This window comes from Chiroxiphia lanceolata, chromosome 4 (assembly GCF_009829145.1).
Source record: "Chiroxiphia lanceolata isolate bChiLan1 chromosome 4, bChiLan1.pri, whole genome shotgun sequence".
Taxonomy (NCBI): Eukaryota; Metazoa; Chordata; class Aves; order Passeriformes; family Pipridae; genus Chiroxiphia; species Chiroxiphia lanceolata.
Window position 1 is genome coordinate 33442485 of NC_045640.1, and position 17878 is coordinate 33460362.

General features: G+C 36.5%; 1 protein-coding gene across 5 annotated transcripts in view; it reads left to right on the forward strand.

Moving 5' to 3' along the window:
* Nucleotides 1-17878, forward strand: part of LOC116786495 (sorbin and SH3 domain-containing protein 2-like) — a 99127-nt gene that overhangs the window by 17848 nt on the left and 63401 nt on the right. For all 5 annotated transcript variants that reach the window (XM_032687097.1, XM_032687096.1, XM_032687101.1 and 2 more), the window contains exon 2: nt 5051-5178. The gene's annotated coding sequence lies outside the window, so the exon portion shown is untranslated. The remainder of the gene's footprint in view (nt 1-5050; nt 5179-17878) is intronic.

Sequence of the window (17878 nt, forward strand, 5' to 3'; positions counted from 1 at the left end):
TTTCTAATGAGTTGTATAGGGATGAAACACTCCTATACCAAAGCTGGAGAGAAAAATTTAGTAAGTTTATTATTAACCTAATTATGTCAGTGATGTGGGCCATTCACCATTGATAATTTGAAGGAAATTATGGAAAAACCCTTTTTAGTCAGGATGGAGCACTCCACTGTTTTCTAATGTGGAGAGTTATTTTGTGAGACACTGAGATACTGGAGAACAGAATTTCTTAGACGTAAAACCAATGGGCTAACAGAGCAATAAAAGAAAAAAAGAAAAGAATTCCAGAGTATGAACTTCAGCAAACTTCACTGTCCTTTGAAAGTCTTGTTAAAGATGAGAATTCTCTAACCATAGTTTCAGTGTGGGAATTCTGAAGCCACAAAGCAGTGATAGATGTTGTGGGTGTCACTTCTATATTATCCACGTAGGTTGTAATTTGTACAAGGTTGTAATTTGACAATTTGTATTGTCCCCAAGGCTTGTAGTTAATTTCCCACTTCTTGAAATGTGTTGACTCTAATGCCAGGGATGCTTGGACAGATAGGTTGTAAGAGCAAGACTTTGTAACCACTTCGGGAGAATATTTGAACTCTTAACATAATCACTATTGAGGTAAGTTATTTTCGTTAGGGTTAGGAAAGTGTTAGATGTAACTATCACAGTAACTTGATTACCTACATATTCTTTCTTGAAATGTTGAATCCTATGTTCTGAAAGCTTAAGTCAGTTTATTTTTCGATAGATGATCCACCTTTTTTGATGTGTAGCTCTAATGAAAATGTAGTAGAGAACAAAATTCAGAATTTGTTGTTTATATGGGGGTTTTAATGTTGAGGATTTTTTAGGAGTTCTATTTTATATGATGGTCTAGAAAATTTTCAAACTACCTTTTTATACATATCTAACTTAAGAAAACTGCATGTGCATTTGTAGTCATTGTTACATGTGCTGTTGTTCTAATATGACAGTTCTTAAGCTACTACCGTAACAGGAGGCTGAGGTATGCATGACAACATTGGGCATCAAGATGTATTTAGAAGTAACCTGGCTAGGATGCCAAGTGCATTTAATTATAGGGGAAGGGGCAAGAACTATTGATGTAGAAGACAACTGTCTACAGTCCTTTCCTAGTGAGAATTTAAGAAGCCATTATGGTTACAAGGCACTAGAAATTTGGGAATAGGAGAAAGAAGCTGACATATTTTTTTATTGTAATTTTTTGAAGAAGTTTATAAATAAAAATGGTGAGAAATTATTGGTGAGAAATTTATACCAGGTTTCCTGTGCTAACACATAATGATTGTTCCTAATATATTAAGTAGGAGAAAAAGTCTAAACTGACCATCAATAAATAGCCTTTTAGTAGTTTTATGACAATTATAAATATCTTGTGTCAAATATGAGTGAAATAGACCAGAAATGTTGTAAATGAGATGTTGACTAATGAACCTTAGTCCAATTCTCAAGAAACAGACTGTTCAGGTACATGTTCTGGCCAACTTGTGACCATTGTCACCCTTTAATTTCTGAGCATATTCATACTGAGCATGGGCGAAAGCTGATTACAACTCATTTGATGATGCCAAACTTTAAATGCTAACATCTGTGTGAACTCTAGAAATTAAACTGGATGTTGCTGGAGGTTAATCTTTTCCCACTTATTTTCATCCTTTGATTTTATAGGAATATGATGCATTTGTTTGAATGTAGGCATTCCTGGCACTAGATTCAGTTAGCACATGCATTCATCTGTGGGATTTTTTATGTAACATTATGTAGGAACCACCACAAGTAATGCTGTATATGACATATGTATAACAAGGTATTCCATCATGTCCAGGAGAATGGCCACACTTTTTCATAGCTACATTGCTTTTCAGCAGTGGAAGCTACTGAAAGCACACAGCAGACATTGAAAAAATGTCTTATTTGTAAGATCCTTCGAGTTCATATATGTCTAAGACATTTACAAGACTAGCTGAAGTCTGGGACAAAACATGATTGATAACTTTCCTTCTGTATACAGTTATTATCTGTAATCTCTAAAATACTAATTTCAGAGATTGAAGTGGTCGTCTCAAGAGAGACTTCTGCAAATGCAGAGTGCATGCATTGTACTTCTATTCTCTTATGTTAAATTCATTTAATGTTATTTGTCCTAGTTCTGTTGAAATTCAAGAAATATGGTTATTTGGGAAAAAAAATGAAAGAAATCTTGTCCATACTCCTTGTTTCTTTCTGAGGCAGGTAATGTGCAATTCATTTAGACATATTGTCGTATTACTAGAAGGTATTGCACTACTATTAAAATATATGAATAGAATAATACAAGGAGAAAACAGTCATTACACCAGGCTGTGCAGTATTTATCTTGAAATGTACAGAGAGACTTCTCAAACAGAGGATTCTTCTTCAGCCATTCCCTCTGAAGTTCAGTGATTCATCTGTGTTTGAAAGGTTAGGTTTAGAAAAGGTGAGATTTCCTTTGTATGAACCTGTGCAGTGAAGCGGGTATGCAACTCTCTTGTCTATCAGTATTTTAAACAATTTATGGTATCTCTTACCTATGAAGACTTTTTCTTCTGGTTTATGAGAATCTCTGTGCTGTAGTGTGTGGTCATGGAGCTTCTGGAGACCTGCACCAAGTACCTACATTAGCAGTGTGAACTGTACACTTCTGTATCATGTTTGAATTGTTTAATACCAGCAGCCGATTAAATTGCACTGCAGTGGGCCACTAAAGAAATTATATTCTTGATTTTAATGTTGCTGATATCCATAAAATGAAAGAGATTTTTGTCAGTCTCTGAAAAGCATAAGGTGACAGTCTTGGTTGTAGTGACATATGAGTTTGTTTTACTAATTAGCGTACAGCTATATTTCTCTTTGAGACCTAGATGGTATATATGATATTTCTGGCATCTAATGTTTCCTGTAGATAAAGATGATGTGATCCAGTAGTTAAAGCTTATCTTAGTATATACTGAAATAGTGTTTATGTAAATGCTATAAATACTAATTGATAAACAGTAATTTACACAAATAGAGTTGCAGGGAGTGCATGAAGAAACAAGGTACCGAAATGGGTTAAGTGCTGATGTTGAATCAGCTAATGCTAAATCTGCTTTCTGAGAAAAAACCTCAGAAAAGAAATACTGCACTGCAAAGCATTGTGTGTTATATTATTTCAGTGGTAAATTGGTACTGCTAATAATTATTTTAACACATTCTTCTAGTTTTGTATTTGTGTAGTATTAGTAATTGACATGTGGATATTTGTTGATTTAGCTTGTAACCACCAGATGAAAGCATTATGGATAGCAAGGTAAAGTAACATCTTTACCTTGGTGATCTGATAGATACAGGTCTATATGTATTTTCAAACTATACTGCATGTTTCACCTGTCCATTATAGCTCTAGAACTAGCTAGAACTCACACATTATCTGAAATTTAAGCTTTTGGAGTCCTTAAATCTCTTTGTTCATGAACCTCAAATTAAATATAAACTGAGCTTTTTAACTTCTCTGAACTAGTTTTGCAGTAAAATGGTGGTCTTAAACTAGAGAGTTGGAATGAAGCAGCAATAATGATTAATTTAACAAGTTGGTATTTAGAGTTTGTGGGGTTTGTTGTAGCTGCTCTTAACTGCAATAACACTAAAAATAGCTGAGATCAAATGGAAAGGATGGTTTTGAGCTAACCCAGAAAGAATTTGTGCTATATTTTCACACTCAGCAGCTTTTTCATTATTGTTTTAAATGTTTCATAGCTAATGATTTTTAAGGGAGTCTTCAGGGAAAAAAAGTATGCTTTTTGTGTTTGTAACAATGAGCTTTGCTTTACTCTTTTAATAGTTTACTAAATAGCCTGTGTGTCTGGCATCCTGTTTGATGTGTCACTGAAACTTCCAAGTGTCTACTGTTCACAAATAGTAGACACTATGGTGACCCATACTGTTTTAAAATGTTTTCAAATGAGTGTGCTCAAGTAGAATTGATTGGAAATGTAACAGATATTGAAACATTTTGTAATCTTGTCACACCGGCCTGTTTTAGGTTTTGAGCAGAGAGTAAGTCTCATAATTTTTCCTTGAACAGAAGTAATGAGATTTTCAGTGGCAGTGCCTAACAGTGTGATGATGTATGAGAAGTTTTTCTGATGAAGCAAATGGAAGTTGTGCTTGTCAGAATTGCTGAGATATCTAGAGGAAAGTTATATAGGGGGGATTTCTTGGAAACTTCTTCCTCCACCAGAAGGAGCTGCAAAAAATTAAATAACTGTGTGATTTTCCACTGACTTATTTTATCTGTGTTGTCTTAAACTGCAAAGTAATTAGCCTTTATGTACCCATCAGGATGTTTTGGGTCTTTTCCTAGAGTCATTAATTTGTATTGATGCTTTCCGTTTCCCAGTATTTTTACACTATGGGAGGGTAAGCTGATTTGTTAGCAATGTGACAGAGGCTCTGGCAGAAAAAAATGGAGTGACAGCAGCTTCAGGTCACTAAGCTTCCAATATAGCACTGTTGCTGAAACTGAAAAGTTAAAATGCAAACTAGAAACAAACTACTGGCTTCAGTCTTGGTAAACTGATTTGTTCTGTCTGTGAATGATGGACTTAAATGCAAATAGAAGAACTTCTATCTCAGATGAACCCTTGTGTAAAGAAGGCAAAACATCTTCAGATAAAACCAGACTCAAAAGGTGATTTTCACATTAAAAAATATCCATGGTGGTTCATTTTCTGAACTAAAGATAATAGTCTTCAAGGTCCCTGATTTCCTTTTAACAGGTTTGTTTTTTTTTTGTTCATCAATAGTCATTGTTCCCTGTGCTTTCTGTTTCTTTAAATGAAAATTTGGACAATGAACAAAGTTTTTTTGCTATGGATTTCCTGATTTTCTTTGGCCTGAGTTGGGAGGCTGCTTATTCTGTATTGCATTTTCATTTCGATAGTAGGCAAGCCCGTTGCTGCTGAAAATAGCTCAAATGTTCTTAGAACAAAAACATCAGTCAGCAGCTCAGACTCTTTCTCTTCTTCTTTTCCAGACTCTTGCATGTGAATTAAATTAATTTCTCGAGAGAAACTTTCATAAAGGGCTAAATCAACAAGGTCTACACATACAGAAGTTTCTTACTTCTGCTGCACTTGAGACACAGCTAAACTCGTCTGTCTGGTAAGCCATACTTTTTTTAAGGATTTATCTTTCTTCCTCCCCTAATGACTTGCATTCTTGAGTTTCTAATTAGTGTTCCGAGAAAACCAGCTTCTGTTTGCTAGTAGTTCTGCTGCATGCTCTGTATCAAGTACAAAGACTAATCTCTTAAGGCATTACTGTGCTGCTTTTTACAAACTTCAAAACAGTACTTTGGTGTAAGTGGGGGTTTAATTGTTTATGTAGTACTTTGTTTTTGGTTTGCTGTAATGAAGGCATTAAATGTTTTAAAACATAACTGGTGACTGTTCTGTCTTGAAATTATTTACCTGTTTGAATGTTCTGTATTTAATTAACTTAAGAATTTATATTGTAAAGTATATTCTGTGTCAAGTCAGAGTTTAAAAATAAGCTTTACCAACAATTCATTCATGTCTCATTGCTTGCTAGTTTCATCTTGTCTAGATAAAATAGGTTGATGTTATCTAATACAATGGTTTCTTTTTCTTGGTGATGTGCCTGTTTCACAGGACAGTAAGCATACTTGTCAGTAGTCTTTAATTGATCATATAATTCTGTAGTGGTTCTGTTAAAGATATTTATGGCTTGGGTTTGATTATACATCTTGAAACAAATTTTTTCCTTTGATTATGAAATATTAACTGAATTTGACCCAAACAAAAGAAAGTTTTGTCCTCTACCTTCTATTTTTATTCTTTATTGCAATAAAAATGAAGAAAATCTTGGAAGAGCAAAAGATTTTTTGCTCCATGCTGTGGCTTTTCTAAGCAGCTGGCTAGCATTAGATGGCAGCCTATATATACCTAGTCCATCTGATCACATATGCTGCTATGCTTTGGTTTACCACAATTACTGTATACTAACATACTGCTTGCCCTGGTTCCTCATAGTTCATTTTGCAGGCTTTGCTATAGCCCTGATATCAGATTGTTTCAAAAAATATATCAAAAACCCTATGTAATATTTAAAATTAGTTGAATATTAAATGTAAAACAGTAGTTATACATTATATTTTCATAGGAAAAAAATCCCAAACAAAACAGATCAGCAGTTTTATGTAGCAGCTGTTTGGAGGCTTTCCAATTCATTTAAGTTTTAGTAAAAAGCTTTCCAGCGTATTTGTGGATTAAAGGAGAAAAACTGAAGTGTATTTATACATTTCATAAAGCATATCTTCTTGTTAAAAAATACAGAAACTTTTGCAAAAAAATCAGGAGTTCTCTTTAACAGTTCTTCATAAAACATAAACCCAAGTCTGGTTCAGTTGCAAAGTTTGCCATAATGTTTTATTCTGATATTTGAAAGTATTGATATCTGCTACTGTAGTGTAGGTATCCACTTGGAACAATGGGAATTTCAGTACCAGGAATACTTTATTTCAAAAGGGATAGTTTCTGTTCTTCTTCCCCTCTCATTTTTTTATTGAAATTATATTCCTCTTGTTTTAAGATCATTCCTAGTGTCTTGTCTTACTGTCCCATATAAAGCTGCTTCCATAGTCCTGTAGGTCAGTCACCCTATGCTTCCTAAGTTCTTTTGACCACAGTTTAGAGAACACTTGCCTTATATTGATGAATTTGTCACCTGAAAATTACTTCACTAAAACCTGAAGCTTCTGAAGGAACTTAAGTCATTTCAGAGCAATTTAGAAATCTATGATCCCTTAACATGTCCAAAAACATAACTGGAGGAGAAATTGCACATGATTAGGCTGCATAATAGACAAAAATATGTACCAAGTATTTTCAATTAAAAACAATGCTTGAACTGTTTAAAGTAAGGACCAATAATGGTCTATTAGTGATCATTTTTTAATTGTCCTAACACTGAAGTTACTATATACCTGGCACTTAATTTTTGACTGAGTAACAGAGCTGACTAACAGGAACTTGTAGCCGGCATGCTAACACAACCCAGTCTTTAACTGAGTGAACTTGGCACAAAATTCAGCTAAAGGGAGGAAATCTCAGGAGAGAAGTGGAATTTCTTTCATTGAGTAAGTATACCTCAGCATTCATGGGGAACAAATGGTAACATTTTGTGCAGTTTTCTGCTTTTGACAGTATGTCTTTGTTCACTTCCCAAAAGGGGTGTCAATTACATTGAAAAAAATAAACTTCTGTATTTGGATTTTTCATTTTACTTAATGATATGGTCCCAAGGAACCTATTGAATTTGAGACTGCCTAACACTGTTGGTTTTAATTCTTTGTGTGTGAAGAAAAAAGGCTCAATTAGAACAATTTTCGTTACATAAATGTATTCCTCCTTACTGTCTTTGTGAGCTCAAATAGAGGGGTGGGAGGCAAGTGTATCTATAAGCATTTTATGATAGAATTTCATCAAAGTGTCTCAGAAAATGTTTTCTTCTTGCCAATATAAGTGTTTTCCAAGCAATATATGCTATTACTGAACTGTTACCTTAGGAAACAAAAGATCGTGATAGCTTAGATATCCTGTCAAAAGCTTTGTGCTTAGAAAGACCTTAAATTAGCATGCGGTTTAGTCACAACGTGTCAATGTTGCTTCCACTGTGTGGTCTTACATTCACTTCTCTTATTGATGACAATGGGGTTTTATGGTGACTGTTCTGTATAGGATATTGCTCTTTGATCTGAGTGTATCAGCAGATCATAATATTATGTTGAAACGGGATGGGTTTAGTATGTGACAATGCTGGAGCAGAAAAAGGTGTTTTGAAAACTGGAAAGCAAGACCTGCTGATACAGGAAGTCAATCTGAGTAAAAGGCCATCATGCAGTCACCTCTTTCTTACGTTAACCTCAGACTGGGAATATACCAAATTGGAGATGCTTGAGAGCATGAGTATTCATATTTGAGACCTGTGAGTTGTGTCTGCACTGGACTTACCTGGCCATGTGACATTCTCAGATGGCAATAGATAGCTCTGGAAAAGTTAGTGGTGTGATTCTGTATGTAACTAGCTGCTTTAGAGGGATAGAATTTTTATGACCTTGTGGTTATTTTCTGTCTGCAGTAATGCAAGATGGCAATGCATCTTTGTTGCCTCTGGAGCTTAGGCTGTGCTTAACCTTTTGATATATCCAAATGAAATAGGAACTGGCAGGATTCCTAGGTTCTCACAGTAACCTCTGCTCATCATCATTATTCTGTGGTTTTGGGGAAGAGAGTAAAATTAATTAGTTTATTAATACTCAAGTACAGCAATGAGCATCTTTTGTCAGAATTAATAATTTTAAATATATTGTCCAAGCTGCTGGTTGCTTAACCTTTCTAAAATACTCACTGTCTTTTAGATAAAAACCCCAGTCTTTTAGATGAACATTTTTCAGATTCTGCAACTTTGAAATCATTCCTTTTCCATCAAAAAAAAGGAAAAGTTCACAGTCAAAAGCAAGTATTTTTTGCATATGAAACAATGAATAGTTTAATTTTCACTTCTCCCTCAAGCTTTGTTACATTTGACTCTAACTTGTTTGACTCTAAATACTGATTTTGTAATAAAGTTGCATGATATATGATAGAGAATTTCCCTGTTTGACCACAGAACCACAGCATGGGTAAGGTTGGAAGGAAGCACAGTGAGGTCATCTGGTCCAACCTCTCCCACCTGTGTGCTTGCACTTTAAGGACAAAAGCGTGCTTTTAAGCACTGTCTCATCCTCAGTAATCTAATAGGTATGCTTTAATCTGTTTTCAGGTTGGCTCACATAAGGCATTATGAGTTTATGTATGTAAGACTGCATTTATCTCCATAGTATTAGTGTCTTGATAATTGGTGTGTTTCCTTAGTGGCTTATGTCCCTAAATATTTAATGCAATTTAGAAGGCTGTGTCATCTTTACTGCTGGACATAACTTGGGCACCTAGGTTGCTTCCACCCTTGAGACTACTAGTGACTTGTTTCCCAGAAAGGTTCCCTATAACAAAGTCATTTAATACAAATGCATTTAGAAAGGAACTATCCTGGTGCAAATGAGACTGACTCTTAACATGACTATCTTCCCTAGTCTCTGCAGAAACAAGTGACAAATGTAGTAGCGGCTCCATCCTTTGAAGCTGAAAGTCCAAGCAGCAAGTTCCTCTGTGCAAGTAGACTCTCAACTTTGCAAGTGCACCATGAGGCACCTGTATAGGATTCACTTACTTGTGTGATTCATCTTGATAGGTCTAAGTGAGCTAAGAGAAGAGGTGCAGCTGGATGCGGTAGAGAACTGTATGTGTGACCCTGAATCTGTAACAGGTCTCTGAACCTTCTGGAAAGCAGTGGATTTCTTCCCCAAAGTCAAAGAAAATTGAAATAAGAACAGCAGAAAGAAACAGTTAATAGATCTAATAATATGCTGTTGTCTTATTTGTTTCCTGTGAGGGAAGGGAGCAGAGGAGGTGAGAGTGGGAAGGTAAGCTATGTTGCTCATGTAAAGGGACAGTTGATCTGGAGAGCCAGTTCCTCTGTCTTGGTACCACTTAGTCTTTCAGTACAGTTGAGTTCTGACCAGTGAAAGGAATTTTTCAAGAGTTTTCCTAGCCTTCAATGTACAGAATTAGCTAGTTAATCTTTCCACAGTGATGATTAGCCAAATAAAGGCACTTGGAACTTGCTCTCAGAGGTCCATTGAATCTCCAAATGTGTAAAATCACCTTCTGGCTCCCACTTTCCCTCTGTATCCTGCACAGAGCCTTCCAGTGCTGAAAAGGGAAGCTGATTATTTTTGGGATGTTACAGCTCAGACGAGGCTGTGAAATGTAAGTGTGCATTAAACAAAAAATTTAGTTTCTGTGGCTTAAAGTCTGGGGACATTGTAATTTACTGAAAGACACTACTTTTTCCTGTGACAAAAACAGTGATTAAAAATGACCTCTGGAAGCAGAATTTAGATGGTATTGAAAGCTTTTGAAAAATCTTCCTTAAAGTATATGACTGTATCTATAGGCATGTTTCTAGAAGCCTACCTGTAACGCAAGAACTGAATGTTTTAAGCTGTATTACCATTTCATAGTGATACCTATTGGAGTAGGTAATAATACATTCATGCAAAGCATTTTACAGTAGTGGCTTTGTGTACTATGAAAGAATCTTCATTACAACTGAACAGGTGCACAGTTTAATCTAGTGTTTGAACTGGAATTCAATTTTGACTTGACAGTGGTGCTTCTGAAAAGCACCATCATCAATTGCTCTTTTTAAAAATAAACAAACAAAACCCTAACAAAATCCCAGAACCTTGGAATAAAAAAGGCTAAAAACGTATAACTAGGCAAACATCTGAATTCCTAAAAAGCGTATAGATGTATTGCAAATGGGCTGTGCTGAATTACTTTGAACATGATGTCTCGTGAAGTTTGTATGTTCTAGGGCAAAGGTTGCTATACACTGGCCTCCCCACCCCATCTGATTTATCTCCTTTATGTAAATAGGATAAACCTAAATCCACTGACTTGGAAATAATTGTGTGGTTTTTTTGCTTTGTAGCAGCTGACTGCATGGTGGTTTTCTAGCAAAACACTTAAATGACAGGCGGCAGGTCAGCATGGTGTTGATCTGTCTTCCTGTGATCTAGGAAGCCTCATCCAAATTACTTAAAGTGCCTAGATTTCTGTAGTGAGATGTGCCAAGTGTCTGGTTGTAAAACCAAATGATTAGTGAAGAAAATTTGCATCTGTCTAGATAGGTATTAAAATATATATAAATAATAAGGGATGTGTAGAACAACTGAAATCAACCAAGTGCCAACGTCTAATCAGAATTTGAACAAAACCATCCAGCTTACTTCAGATTGAAAATACTGTTATGTGACATGGGTAAGGAGCATGCTTTTTTTAAATTTTTGGATCTTTGTATTCTTTGTGTCCAGGTAGAATGAAAAGCAATAGTGTGACATCAATGCTCTAATATTTACTCTTAACAATAATACGTGCTTGACAAAATGTTTGCTTAGAGATGGAGTGCTGATTCCAGTCAAAATCTAGGCTACTTTAAGAGAGTCCTTTACAGGCCAGCAAGCACAATGGAACAAGTTTGAAAGACCTTTTGGTCAGCTGGTTGAACTACTTACTACATGTTTATTAATTGAATTTACTAACTTACTTGTCTCTCAATTATCTGACAAACCAAAGTGGCCTGGACAAAGGTTGTTCATACTCTTAAGGCTTTAAAGATTCATGTATGTGTCTGGGCCAATTAAACTGTCACAAACAGCTGCTTCTATGCCCTTGCAGAGTAATTGAGTATTCAGTGTTACAAACTCTCTACCTGTGCTAATACTTGATACCAAGTTTGCTAGGAGAACCATGCAAATCAGTGTCCTGCTGTGGGCAAGTGGAAATAAAGAAAACAAGCTCAAAGTTCAGTGTAAGATCATTCAGTTTAGACCATAGTAGCTGGCTTGGCCCTTCAGATATATCTGTGCTGCTGACATGAAGTGTGACATGTCAAAGCTTAGGTTTTAAGTCAGTTCTTTGACAGCTATTTCATTTTATGCTCTTATTGGCAAAGTGCCTTTCACACTGGCATTGATAAAAGTCACTACAGAATTACTAACCATAGATTATTGCATTTTAGTTATTAAATGTTTTGACTGTGAAGAATGTGTGGGGAAGCAATCAGGGCAAAAACCCCAGATAATAGCATATGTAGGACGTATAGGCTTAGATTGCTAGTTTCACTCTAATCCAGATAATTAATGATCACACATGGTTTAGGATAGCATAGCAATTTGGTCTTTGTGAAGTCAGTTAAATGCTTTAGTCCATTTGACAGAGACACTTCTCTTCTGGCAAAGCAGTATCTCCTGAGATGAGACCTTGTGGTGTTCCAGTCTGGTCTGGCCTTTTCTGTGTCTGGAATGAGCTAGAAATTTAAACTGCACTGTCAGAGTCAGCTGAAGGTGTAGTAATTGAAGCTAGGATGGTTTTGTTTTTGCACTTCATTCCAAACATTTTATGTGGCATAAATACAGGACTTTTTTTTTTTTCTCTAGGCAATGTACGAGGCATAATTAAAATTCAAAATTCAAATATATATTTACAAGATACATGTTGGTTTAATTGTGACAGGTAAAACTTCTCACTGGATTAGCACTCAATTGGAAGACATGCAGGTACAGTTAGAATGTGAAGAATTATGCTTATATGTCATACCTCAAAATTTGCAGATTTTTGGAACCAGATGTCTTTGGGCTTTTGTAAATAGGCTTATTTCTGAACATAATGATCTGCATGAGAATTATCTGATTCCTGAATTAGAGCATAGATTTAACTATGGATATGGATTTATGGGAAGAGAAAAGGACAACGAGCTATAACAACAATGACAACAGAAATCTTTTTCTCCATAAGAATGGATTTATCTTGATAGTTAATTCAGGCTGCTCATCAAATATCTTCTTAGAATAATTGTGCCTTGATGGCTGTGATAGATATAAAACTGACAAATACTGGGATTTTTTTGTTTTTCTTGTTTTCTAATGGACTTCAGAACTTGATGACCTTTGCTGAAAATAACTGAACTAGATAGAGCCATAACAAGACACAACTGTTTGAGGGCATGTGGTGAAGGCTCAGCTGTTTGGACGGTACTTATCATTCCACGGATATCATAGCTAAAAAAATAGAGGAAGTAGAAAATCGGTCATGAGGGTGCAATATAAAAGTAAAAAAAATCTTCCCTAAATAATTTTTTCTAACTAACGATGAACTTGAGGAATATTTTCACTATTAAAATATTGTTGCTCAAATGCATGTTGCATTTTCTCATCTATATTGCAGGTGCATATTGCAACTTTGATACTTTATTCTTTACCTGTGTTCATGCTGAGGGACCATGAGACGTCAAACTATGTCTCTAGATTCTCCAGTCTAGAGGAAAGTCAGTGCCCTAACTTTAGTGCTGACTTCATCATATTCTCTAGCATTACCATTATTGGTCAATGCTCAGTGACAGTTTTGGTTCTTGGGTTACAAGTTCATTTCTTTTTACTGTTCAACTGCCAGTGAGGACATGTTTATTATTCTTTTAATCCTTTAAAAGGTTTCCTTCGCTTTCATATTTGCTGTGCCTGCCTACTAAGATTCCAGTGAAAAAATTTTCTTGGAACCAAGAATAATATACTGTTCTAATCAAGATTTTTATCAGAGACATTACTGCTAGCTGCTTTATCTAAATGTGCCAAACCACCATCATGGTACCATCAAACCACCATCATGGTACCGTCAAACATTCTGCTCGTTAATTGCCAGGATGCAATTTCGTTGCCTGAAAGGCTGGAGAACTTCATTAAGACTTTTGGTACAGTCATCTGTTTTGCTCTGTTGATGTTTTCTGCCTGTCAGCTTGAAAGCTTCCGAGTGGGTTTCCAGAGCTGTGCCTTGGAGAGCACTGGTATGCTAGAGGCTGCCCTGCAGAGATGAGGAAAGGCCAGCCACTGGTGTGCCTCAGGATACACCTGTATCCTCTAAGGGAACCTTGTAGCAACACCAATAGCAAGTCCTATAAATCCATCAGTAGGTGTAAAGGGTAAAGTTTGTTATGTGTGAGGAAAGCCTAATTGAAGGAAAGGAAGGAAGCAGGAAGTTGTCTTTTTTTAATGGTGCAAATATTTTAGTGATTGTCAAATGGACATTTAACTCTATGTGAACAAAAGCGTTACACCAGTTTCAATCTTGATTGAATTTACTTTTCTGAAAGTGAGGGCATTTCAGCCTTATGGTAGACATGGTATCATACCTGAAGGAATTTGTCACATGCTTCAGGGATGCTTGGGTGAATAGGGATGCTGTTACAAAATAGACTTTGTCAGTGTAAGCTTTCAATTACTTGGTTCTCAGAGGTGCAGCATTACTGTTTTCTGCCTGACCCTGTATTAGAAAATATTTATTTTTCAACAGTATTCCCTTTCACATTGACAGATACACTGCTAATGAAAATAGTCCTTGTGAGGAATTTGTTCTGTTTAGACAGCATACTTGAACTCAATCTCTACTGATAACTTTGCATCTTAATTTCAAATTACCTTTCAAATTTGATCTTATTCGATAAATTATTATGTTTCCTGTTACTGTATTTTAGAGATTGGGAGTAGCTTTGATGCAGCAATGACACATTAGAAGTCAATACCAATGTAAAACTTGTTACCGTTTTGGCTTCCTGGAGAGCTTTTGATACAGAGTGTAGTGTTTGTAACAAATAAGGCAGACCATTCTTTGGAAGTAACAGGTGGATTTTAGTTCTGAGTCAGAATAAGTAATGTAGTTTATCTGTGTTCTTAATGTCAGAATTTATTTAAATACCTACATTCACCTTTGTGACCATTTCTTAATCTCTTCCTTTTGCTCTTGCATAACAGTAGGGATATTATTGAAGTTCAGTGTCTAGAGCAGTGTAAAGGTTATGTAGCTAAGAGCAGAATCTTTTTTACTGTTTGTTTAAAACTGAAAGTTGAAGAGCGTTATATTAGAAAAAAAATTAGAATAATCTGGCAGGAGATGGTATAAGTTGAAATATTAAGACAAACTGTCTCTCCAAATTATTCAGTGCTAGATCACCGTGTAAAGCAACTTATGTGTTTAGTCAGTTGTCATTCCTCAACTTCCTCAGTGTGCCGACTCTTTGAAATGATGAAGTCCTGATCTAGGCAGAAGTGCTAGATTGACAGCTGATACCAAGGTCTCAGACAAGCTTGTCTGACTAGTTCCTTGTTTTTAAGAGTACAATTAAGGACATTAGACTAGAGGCACAGTGAACTGTTATTCTTTGAACCGCTTTGCACATGAAGTGCATATGAATTGCAGACCAAATATCCCTCCATTTTCCAAATAATTTTTAAATCAATATAGCACTTACCTAACTGAAAATATATATGCAAAAACAGATGTTACTTTTTGGTCTTAGTTGCAGTATTAGTTCTTATTTATCCCGCATCAAGTGATCAGTAGACATAACACAGGAGAAGCAGAAGTGCCAGGGAAAGGAGATGCACCTTTCATGTGGTGAAGGCAGGATCTTGGACTAAGTCGAGCTAACTTCAGAACTGTGTAACTTGTCCTTGGTAGCCTTTGGAGGAAATGGGGAAAAAAAAATTACTGGTTCGTACATAGCCTTCAGATGTAGTATACACTAGTAGTTTCAGATCAGTAGTCTTACCACTGAATATGCCATTGAGTATAAATGAGTGTTTATTGTAAGAATCCTCAGAGTTGTACAGTTTAACACAATCTGCTTCCTCAGTAATAAAATTAGATTGCAGTAGCATTTTTATATAATTCATACTGTCAGCTTTTACAGCAGAAGATAAGGGTGGTATTAACAAATGATAACTCTAGCCTACTTGGGCCATTCTCCATGACTGCTTTAATGTGTGAAATAACAGTGTTGTCAAAGAGACAGGCAGGTTCTGATATTTGCTTGTCATTGCCTTCGGAGGAAAGCTTTGTTGATCTCTTTGATAGACAGGGATGATGAAACATGGGAAATTATCTGTCCTCACTAAAAGTTAGACTGAGTTACTTACCTTCAGGCCACTGCATGGCCCACACATGACTTTTTTTTACCTTTACCTCTGAAAGAACAGATGACTTGAAGATTTAGAGAAATCACTGTTATGTGGTATATGCTACCATGACTGTCATGCAGAAAATACCAGGTTTACCTAGGTCAAGCAACCATATGAAGTTAAAATATGTAATACAAAACCTCCTTACATGTATGCAATAGTTTTTTTGTATATTTTACTATCTGGACATCTTCGATCTGAGAGGCTTTTTCTACATTGTGAGACAGGGTACTGCACGAGGTGCTTCATAGCTGGCACATAGTGGTGGGACCTTGTCTTGTCCTTAGCATTTGCACATGTTTGGATGACCTGGGTACCAGAGCATTGCACAGAGAATGTACCCCGTGCTGTAGAGACACTAACTTGGAAGCCAGGCTCTTCACTTTCCTTGAGCTGTGGAATTCCTCTCACCTGAAGTCATTAATGACTTCCAGTTAGTCCCAGGGTGTTTGGTTTAGTTTGGGTTTTTTATCAATGTCTAGAGCATCTTTTCTATGAACACAAGATTAGAGAATTGGTGCTGTTCAACTTCCACTACCTAAAGAGGGCCAACAAGGAGGCTGGAGATGGACTTTTCGCAAGGCCATGTAGTGATAGGATAAAGGGGAATAGAATGAAGAAATTCTTTACTGTGAGACATATGAAGAGGTTGCCCAGAGAAGTTGAGGACTGTCCATCCCAGGAGGTGTTCAAGACCAGGCTGGATGGGGCTCTGAGAAACCTGGTTTAGTGGAATGTTTCCTGTCCATGTCAGGGGGTTGGAAGTAGATGAACTTTAAGGGCCCTTGCAACCCAAACCATTTTATGACTCTATGAAAAAAAAAAAAAGCCTATTACAAGGCTACGTTTTATTTTTCTCTTCTGTCAAAACTGTGTCTAAATCTTCCCCTTTCCCCCCTATTTTTTGCTTATGTTTCAAAAGTAATCATTCTTAATATTAAAGTTTTGCTTTATCAGGAAAAGCTCATTTTGCACAGGGTAACTGCTTGTGCAGTACTCTGAAGGCAGCTCATTTCAATGATAAGCTTATGACCTGATTTCATAGAAAGTTTTGTTACACTAGTTGGGAAGGTGATGACTCTAGCACTGGAATTGGAATGACTAGAAAGGCAGACACCTCTTCAGTAGTTCTTCTGCCAAAATGAGTCCATTATTTAACTATATCTTTTTAATTCTGCCTGGAGGATTTTTTTCCCAAAGGACTGTATTTAAGGAAATATACAGTAAGTTGATTTCATATAGGGTGCGTTTATCCCTCTGTTCTCTTCAGGTAGGATCTAGTTGGGTGCTGATGTCCTCTACTGAGTGACCTACACAAAGATAAAATTGCCAGTGCAACTCCGTTCTCCATTTCAGCACAAGCAACAACAAATCAGTCACAAGGTACAGGGTTACAGAAAGTCAATAAAAGCACACTGAAGTAGAGAAATCTCCCAGATAAAGCACATCTTCCCATACTCTTGAACTGCCCTGTTTTTAATTCTGCAGCTGTGAATGAAGAATGATCAAAGTGATTGTGTTTAATATTAAGTACCTTTTTTAAGCTGCTCAGGTGAACTGTGAATGAACTAATATGGAAGAAAACCTGGTTTAGACTGTCATCTTACATCACAGCTCCTTAAAAATTAGTAGGGATGTGGTAAGTGACAGGATATTCATCACAGTAGGCAGCTTTCCCAGTCCCCTGAGCAGAAATAAGTACCATTCATGCTTCTTTCAAGGCAACTGTATATTACCCCATATACTAGGTTAGTTACAAGGCTGCTGTTTAGTCGTAAATGAGTGCTTAGGCTGCTTCCTTAACAAAATTTTAGCTGGGTTTTATAGCAAATCCTGAACTGAAAGGGATACTAAGCAAGTTTGCAGAGAACACAAAACTGGGAGGAGCTGTTGGCTCCCTTGAAGGCAGGGAGGCCCTGCAGAGAGACCTGGACAAATTAGAGGACTGGGCAATCACCAGCCATATGAAGTTCAACAAGGGAAGTGCCAGATTCTGCACCTGGGATGGGGCAGCCCCGGATGTTCGTACAGACTGGGGAATGAGATGCTGGAAAGCTGTGCCATGGAAAGGGACCTGGGGGTCCTCATCAGTGACAAGTTGAACAGGAGTCAGCAGTGCCCTGGCAGCCAGGAGAGACAGTCTTTAGCTGCATAGTTTCTTGATATATA